This window comes from Castanea sativa, chromosome 6 (genome assembly GCF_040712315.1).
Source record: "Castanea sativa cultivar Marrone di Chiusa Pesio chromosome 6, ASM4071231v1".
Classification (NCBI taxonomy): domain Eukaryota; kingdom Viridiplantae; phylum Streptophyta; class Magnoliopsida; order Fagales; family Fagaceae; genus Castanea; species Castanea sativa.
The window spans coordinates 22,859,550-22,867,632 of NC_134018.1; the positions used below are offsets into that span (position 1 = coordinate 22,859,550).

At 35.7% G+C, this 8,083-nt stretch overlaps 1 pseudogene; it reads left to right on the top strand.

Annotated features, from left to right (window-relative positions):
• The first annotated feature begins 2,126 nt into the window (after positions 1 to 2,126).
• On the top strand, positions 2,127 to 3,146 carry LOC142639666 (UDP-glycosyltransferase 79B6-like; annotated as a pseudogene).
• The last annotated feature ends 4,937 nt before the right edge of the window (positions 3,147 to 8,083 follow it).

The window sequence follows — 8,083 nt, forward strand, 5'->3', positions numbered from 1 at the left end:
CTCCTAGAAGTCTGTCATGTAGATAGTTGTGGGACATGTGGCATAAGTTGAGCATTTTTTGTAGTACTAGATCTTTTGGTCTATAAATAACTCATTTGAGCTCTTTGAAAATAATAATGACCATGCAAAAATCTTATAATGGAAAAACCTTCTACAGCCCAAACACTATTCACTCTTATCTTTCCCACTTATCTAGTTAAGAATGATAAATATTAATTATTTTGTTTAAAGAGTTGTATTCAATATTTGCTTCAAGTTGTGTTTAGAACCTGATACAACATTTGTTCTAGATAGGATAGCCATTGCTGGTTCTTCCTTACTCTTTTTCCCTCGAGTATAACAATGGCTGATTGCAAGAGCTTAGAGCTTCACATAGCCATGTTCCCATGGTTTGCAATTGGCCACATAACCCCCTTTCTCCATCTCTCTAATGAGATTGCTAAAAGAGGCCACAAAATCATTTTCATGCTACCCAAAAAAGCTGAAATTCAACTACAACATTTAAATCTTCATCCAAGTTTCTGTTGGGGTTTATGCACTAAAATCCAATTTATTAGCATGTCATAAATAATTAAATTGTTTAATTATATGAGACTATTTATAAATGAACTAATAGGACATTATCTTAGTCCATGAGATGCATTGTATGTGATTTAGTCACAGAAGATGTAAATCACAAGTTCCCTGTAAACTCAAAATGTAGTTCGTAGTTGGTGATAAAATTAGGTATTTCATCTGCGAAGACTATAACATATTAACTAAGACGATTTGTTTTGATCATGAAAATGGAGATTTCTAGTTGGTATGTTGATATGTTTTAAGAGTTAAGGCATATTGAACTGGACCGTTGTGAGATTTATTATTCTCCTAACAACTGTCAAATGAATAATAAACTCATGATTTCTATTTACATGAATTCTTAATCCTGAGAGAAGAATAGACCTGATCATGAGATGTAGGTTGCTTTGATATATCAAGAGTGAGATTTATTAGTCACGGTCAAAATCTCAGTATGTTGGGCAACCACATTTAGTGTTGATGGAACATATATTCTCAAGATGGAATTCATAATCTCTTAACGGAGATATAAAATATTTCATTGAGATAAGTTTAATAGGTTTGGTTATTCAGAGTGTTGGGCCCAACCACTTTAGTAAGAAGTTACTAAAGAATATATTTATGGAATTAGATTTCATAAATATATGATGAATAACATAAAGGATTAAACCGGGTACTCAATGATTAAGATGTAGTAATCTTTAAAGTGGCAGTCTATATTCATGACTTTGTATTATTACAAATATTTTTATGAATGGGTTGCATGTATAATAAATTCTTGAGATATAATTTATAGATAAGGCCTAGAGTGCAACTATATTTATATAGTGGTATTAAATATAGTTAATGGTAACTTTGGACTTGTCAAGAGTTTACAGAAAAGCTCAAGGCCTATTGAAGCTAGTGTCTTATTGGTCCATTTTTGTCCCACTCTAAGCCACACACAAGAGCCCAATTGGAATGGTTTAAAAGGCTAGCCCAATTAGATAATCAGTTATATATATAAGGAGAGAAACATACAAGATTTAATTAAGGTTTTCACAAGTCTTTTCATGAGTGTTTTTCATTAAGAACACATAAGGAATGAAATGGTCTGTATGTGAGTGTTGGATACTCTCCTATTCTCTCCTTGGAAACTGATTGAGAGACCACGCATCTTGGGCATCAAGTGGAATTGGAGTGAAGATTGAGAACCTTCCCAAGTACTTCTATTCAGATTGTTTTGAATTTCACCATACCAAGGTACGCTTTCTTGTTCTCAAATTCTGAAACTTACATAGCACATGTTATCAATTGCGAATGAAGTAGATCCGTTAATTTTCCGCTGCGTATGTTTTGTATGCAATACAAACATGTATTTTTCCAACAATTTCATCACCTTTCATCCCCTCACAATCCCTCACGTTGATGGCCTCCCACTTGGTGCAGAGACTGCCTCAGACATATCGATAACTTTGTTCCATTTGCTTGCCATTGCCATGAATCGCACATGTGAACAAGTTGAAAATATTTTCTGAGCTAAAACTCCAAATATGGTATTCTATTGCAATGCACATTGGATACCAAAAATGACCAAACAGCTTGGAATCAAATCAATTTACTATAATGTTGTTTCTGCTGCATCACTTGCAATTGCTATAGTTCCGACACGTAATGTTCCCAAGGATAGAGCCATTACAAAGGAGGTATTAATGCAACTACCAGTAGGCTACCCTTCATCGACCATAGTCCTTCACAGCCATGAAGTTGATTCTTTATCATTCATTTCTCTACCTTTTGGAGATGGGATAACATTTTACTATCGTTTCAAAACCGCCATAAAAGAAAGTGATGTGATATCTATTAGAACATGCCAAGAAATGGAAGGACAATTGTGTGACTACATGGGGAATTAGTTCGGAAAGTCTGTGTTGTTAACAGGACTAGTGTTACCAGAGCTTGCTAAGAGTCCTTCGAAAGGCATGTGGGCTACTTGGTTGGATGGGTTTGAGCCTGGGTCAATGGTGTTTTGTGCATTTGGGTCTCAAATCATCCTTGAAAAGAAGCAATTTCAAGAACTACTATTATGGTTTGAGTTAATAGGGTTGCCATTTCTAATAGCCCTGAAACCACTAATAGAATGTGCAACAGTTGAGGAGGCATTAACAAATGGGTTCAAGGAAAGGGTTCAAGAGAGGGGAAGAGTTTTTGGCGGTTGGGTGGAACAACCATTGATACTTAGTCACCCATTAGTTGGGTGCTTTGTGAGCCATTGAGGGTTTGGATCAATGTGGGAGTCTTTGATGAGAAATTGTCAAATAGTGCTTGTGCCACATCTTGGTGACCAAATCTTGAACACTAGGTTACTTGTTGAAGAGATGAAGGTTGTTGTGGAGGTGGAGAGGGAAGATAGTGAGTGGTTTTTAAGAAAGAGCTTGAGCAAGGCGATTAAGTCTGTGATGGATAAAGATAATGAGGTGGGTATTATGGTGAAGAAGAACCATGCAAAATAGAAAGAGATATTAGCTAACCTAGACTTCATGACTGGTCATATGGATAAATTTGTCCAAAACTTGCAAGATCTTTTACTATTAAACAAAAAAGCATAATTCAAGAGTTTGGTTCCTGTACTAAAATGGTAAGGATATTTTCCCTCAGCTTTAGTCTCTCTCTTCCCTCCCATGATTGTCCATTGCTTCAGGGAAGCCATTAAGTGTGGTGATGCCCTCGCTAGGATCGGAACAAATTAGTTTGTGGACTTTCTTCTTTTTCGTGCCCTACCTCTAGATGTTGTAGATGTCCTTGATTAATGAATTGAGTTACATAAATAAATAAATAAATAAATAAATATTGACAAACATATCATCTGAGTTATAGTATGGATGACCACTTGAGTTTTATGCATATTATTTAATTCTCTCTTTCTATTGTCTTGATTTTTCCTTTATTTCACAACACATTATCAGCACGAAACTTTAATCAAATTCTAAAAAGGAAGTTGTCCACACCTACCTTTCAAAATTATAATAATTGTTACAATTTGGAATTGTTATTATAACTGTTTGAGTGGTATCTTTGTTGAATTATCTCATAAGTTTGAAGTGAATTTTTACCAAGGAATGAACTACATGAGTTAACTATTCACGAGTAGGGCCTCTATGAGAGACCAGGCCCCTGGTCCTTTTTGAATTGAATGGTTTAGGCCAAACCCACTTGAATGGGTGAAGTCATGTTATTGTCTCTCAAAATGGAGGTTCGACTAATTACATTTTACTTTTATATTAAGGGTTTTAAAATGGAGTCGCTATTTATTTAATTATTGGAAAAAATAAGAAAACCATAATTGAAAAATTCATCATTTTATTGATTTGAGAATGAGTGTACATTGGTTATAGGAAATGACATGGCTTTGGTCCTAGATACAATCTTAGATATATTACATGTCTTTGTTTTCTAGTTACAATCTAGAGATTGAAAATTACACGGACACGTATTTGATCTACTAAACCTTTGATCTAAGCTCAGAAGCCACACAACTTACAAGATGAGAAGGTGTTAGGCACCCACCTTACCCAGTAAAACCAAGTCTTCTAAACCATGGTGGTCAACATTCATGTCACATCATCCAACATATTATCAATCAATTGCATATTCATTTCTTTGCTTGAATTTAATGTGTATGTATGTGATAAGACCTAATTTCATTTATTTATTATCACCTTTGAATTGAAAAATAAATTCTAGTGAATGTGTGTGAATGGTGATATCCTAAATTCAAGTATTTGGAAAATTATGAAATTAACATGTTTTTCATATTTTGGATATGGATTTAAGATCAAAGCTAGCGTCACGTATGAACATGTGATGAACAACAAAAAATGTGAAGAATGCATATTAACAACATTCAAGCATATCAAGAACATTCAAGCACATTCAAGTAATTTAAAAATAATCTTAAATTAACATTATAGCAAAATAAAAAACAAGTTAGGGAAATGGATTATACCTGCATGCAATATTCACACGGTAAGGGAGGAAACTTTTGGTGGAGGTCCTAAGGGTGGAGTAGAGAAGAAGAACTAGGAGACGGAGAGTGGGGCACAATCAAAATCTTGAGTTTCAAGAAGACCATGAGATGATAAGACTAACTCCACTTCACTAAAACTCGAGGAGAGAAGAGAGAAGAAAGGGAAATTTATATAGTAATGGTAGAGAAAATATGAATGGAAAGGCACTTAACGAAGTTTAGCAAAGGATTAGAGAAAATCATGAACCTAGACCTTATTTTAGAGTTTAGGGAAGGCTGGTGCATTAAATTTGGACATTGGTGAGAGTGATGAGCCATCAAAATGACTAAAATTTCGATTTTTTTCATAGCTTCTATAATAGCCCTCAGAGAAAATTTCGATGATGTAGTCCTAGTTAATCCAATTATGACATGTCATTGATTTCAAATTGATTATAATTATAACCAATCAGAGTTAATTGTTCATAATCACATATAGTCGAACTTAATTTGTGAAAGTGCATTTCGGCTATTAAAACTTGATTTGATGATAACTTTTAATCCGATGGTCTGGTTGTGGCTTATGACCATATAATTTTATCGTTAGAACATCAAGATTAATTTGATGAAATGAAATTAAGTTCAAAGTGAATTTTTACTAAGGAACTACATGAGTTAACTATTCATGAGTAGGACCTCCAATCTTTTGAAATAAGTTGTTGGTTATGGACTTATAGTACCTTGTGTCGTTGAAAGTTAGGCAATGCTTGCCTACTATATTTTCTAATTCTAGGATCATTTTCCTCCTTGAACTTTTCTTCCCTCCCCATATACTGTGGTAGAAATGGTGTTCTAAGCAAATTTTGATGCATTGCTTGGCCTCTTAATTTAGTCCTCCTACCATTACTTTGTGGGTGCAAGCACCCGTGACAAGTGGTTTTCTTGTAGGAAGTACATCTCAGCCTAGAGTGGACTAGGCAGAGGGTGAAAATGAAGTCGCTACCTGCTTTAGGTCTAGGAACTAAATTGGGCCTTTTGGGCCACTTAATTATAAGCATGGGTCTGCATATCAGATTATAGGTCTGGAGTTTGGGTATGGCTTGGGAAGGTATTAGGCACGCAAGACCGCCTCGCTTGTGGGCTGGTGTGGGCGCAAGCTCCTGCGATGTGGATTTCATCCTCCTCGTTGGAAGTACGCTTTTGCCTAGGGTGGAACATGGCGGGGGGTGTAAATGGAGTTGCCACCTAGTTTAGGTCTAAGAACCATAAATATAGTGCCTTTTGTGGAATAATTAATTTTTACTAGAGCACATGTCCAGAGTTTAGGTATGAGGATGGAAAGGTGTTAGGCACCCAACCCCACATAACCCATGGGTCAGCTTCCACTCATTGTGTTCCAAGTCTTAATCTCATTAAAGGCATATTTAACATGTTATTCTAATTTACACACACTATAGCATGCATCTAAAGTAATCATCATGACATAATCATCCCCAAACCTAGCATTCATCCATCAAGGCATATAAGTATATATCTTAAAGGGCAAAAACATCACGAGGCAGATCTAGATCAACATGTTATAGCATCAAACACATGGTATTCAACCAACCAAATTCATGTTTATCAACCATATCAAACTCATCAACCAAACCAAATGCATGTTCATAGCCTTATGCATAAATTATCTCACTTACCTCACTACATCACAACATCCATGCGTTACTGTATGATCATAGTCACATGCATGTTCATTGTAATAAACAAAGTAAAACCCTAATAAGCATAAAATGAGTAAAACAACAACAAAATAACACAAAATAGAGAGACAAGGACTCAAGGGCAGACCATAATAAGTTAAACAAAAGGTAAAACATATAAATAAAACAAAGGAAAAGACAAATAGGAGTGAATTAGGGTTTATGGGAAAGAGTATGCATGCACATACATAAGGCATGTGTACGCAGCCCATCTATATGCGTATGCATACTACGAGTATGCATATGCATGCAAGGAGCATGCATGCACATACACACCCTAAATACCCTAAATCAGAGACACAGAATAAGAAGCTACGAAAACACAACAAAAATAGGAAATCTAACAACCTATCATGCTTCAAACATAAAAACTAAAATGAACCTAAGCTAAACAAACATATTAAATTAATTAAAGCATATATATAAACACAAGAACAAAGAAAAAATAAAGAAAAGAGTGAAGAGCCAAAATTAGAAACTTTACCTTAACACTAGAACTCACTAGAGCTTGATTTTGATCATTCCCCTTAGTCAATCTATTCACAACCAAATCAAAGACGGTTAGTAAACTTAGAACTCAAAGATCAAGAGTAGAAAATGTCTCAATCAAATAAACTTTGACTTGAGGGTGTTTTGTAAAAACTCCCACTTTGATTCACTAGAAATTATTTTCTAGTGAATCTTATGTGTTTTACCACCAAAATTCATCCTCCTTGAAAAAGCACATTTTTATGGTTTTATATAGTCAAAAAATAGGGGTTTGGAGCGGCTCCCAAATGATGTGGGATTCATTCCAAACCAAGTTTTAAATGCAGAAAATTTGTCTTTCATAGTTTCCAGAACCCTTGCATGCGTATGCAGACCTTGAGCATGTGTATGCATACGCAAGTCCTAGGGTTTTTGTGGCTTTTCTTTTCCAAAAATTATTTATTTGTTCATAAAATAAGTTATATTTTCCATAAATACTTTCTTCAAGTTAGTTTTTGTAAGGTTGAAATTTATCAACCATTTTGTTGGCTTTATTACGTGCCAATTTGCTTGTAATTCAGCACTTAGAAACCTTGTATTTAGGTGGGATTCATGTAAGGGTAGTGTGTGAGAGAGTGTGAAGAAATGCTTAAGATTGTACAATGAAGCAGGGACTCGCGGCTGGATCTTGCAGGTGGCTCGCGACTTGTAAATCGCCAGATGATGCACGCAAGTGAAGCATGCAGAGAAGATGAATAGTCATGCTAGCTGAAGCACTATAGGAAAAAAAGTCCAGTCTGGCCATTCTATTTGCTTGCGGCTTGAACTCGCGACTCAGTCAAGTCGCGAGGCCAAGTCACCTGACAGCTCTGTTTTGGAAAAACTGACTGTTCGCATTCCTTTCTCTCTCTAGTATAAATACCCCTTATACCTACGAAATGTTGAGAGCCTCTAGAGAGAATTTTGAGAGAGAAACCCTAGAGAAAAACAAGATTGACTCATCCACAATCTTCACATAGAGACTCTTCAAATTCCTCTACTCTTTTCCTCTCCATTGTTACATCCTTGAGAGGTACATTACCAAAACCCTTTCTCACCATACCCATATCTGTGAGAAGGCTATTTGGTGCTCTGGGCAGCAGTTAGGAATGGACCAATTACATATTGGTTAATGCTATTGACTATAGCGGAACCCAGCAAGCTAAAGAAGAAATAGGTTTGGCGCAACCTCATTGGAGTAGGAGCTTGGAAGGCTTAGGTACATTGGGTAGATTAGGCTTGGAGGGTCTTCTGTTGTTCATGTATCGCAACTACA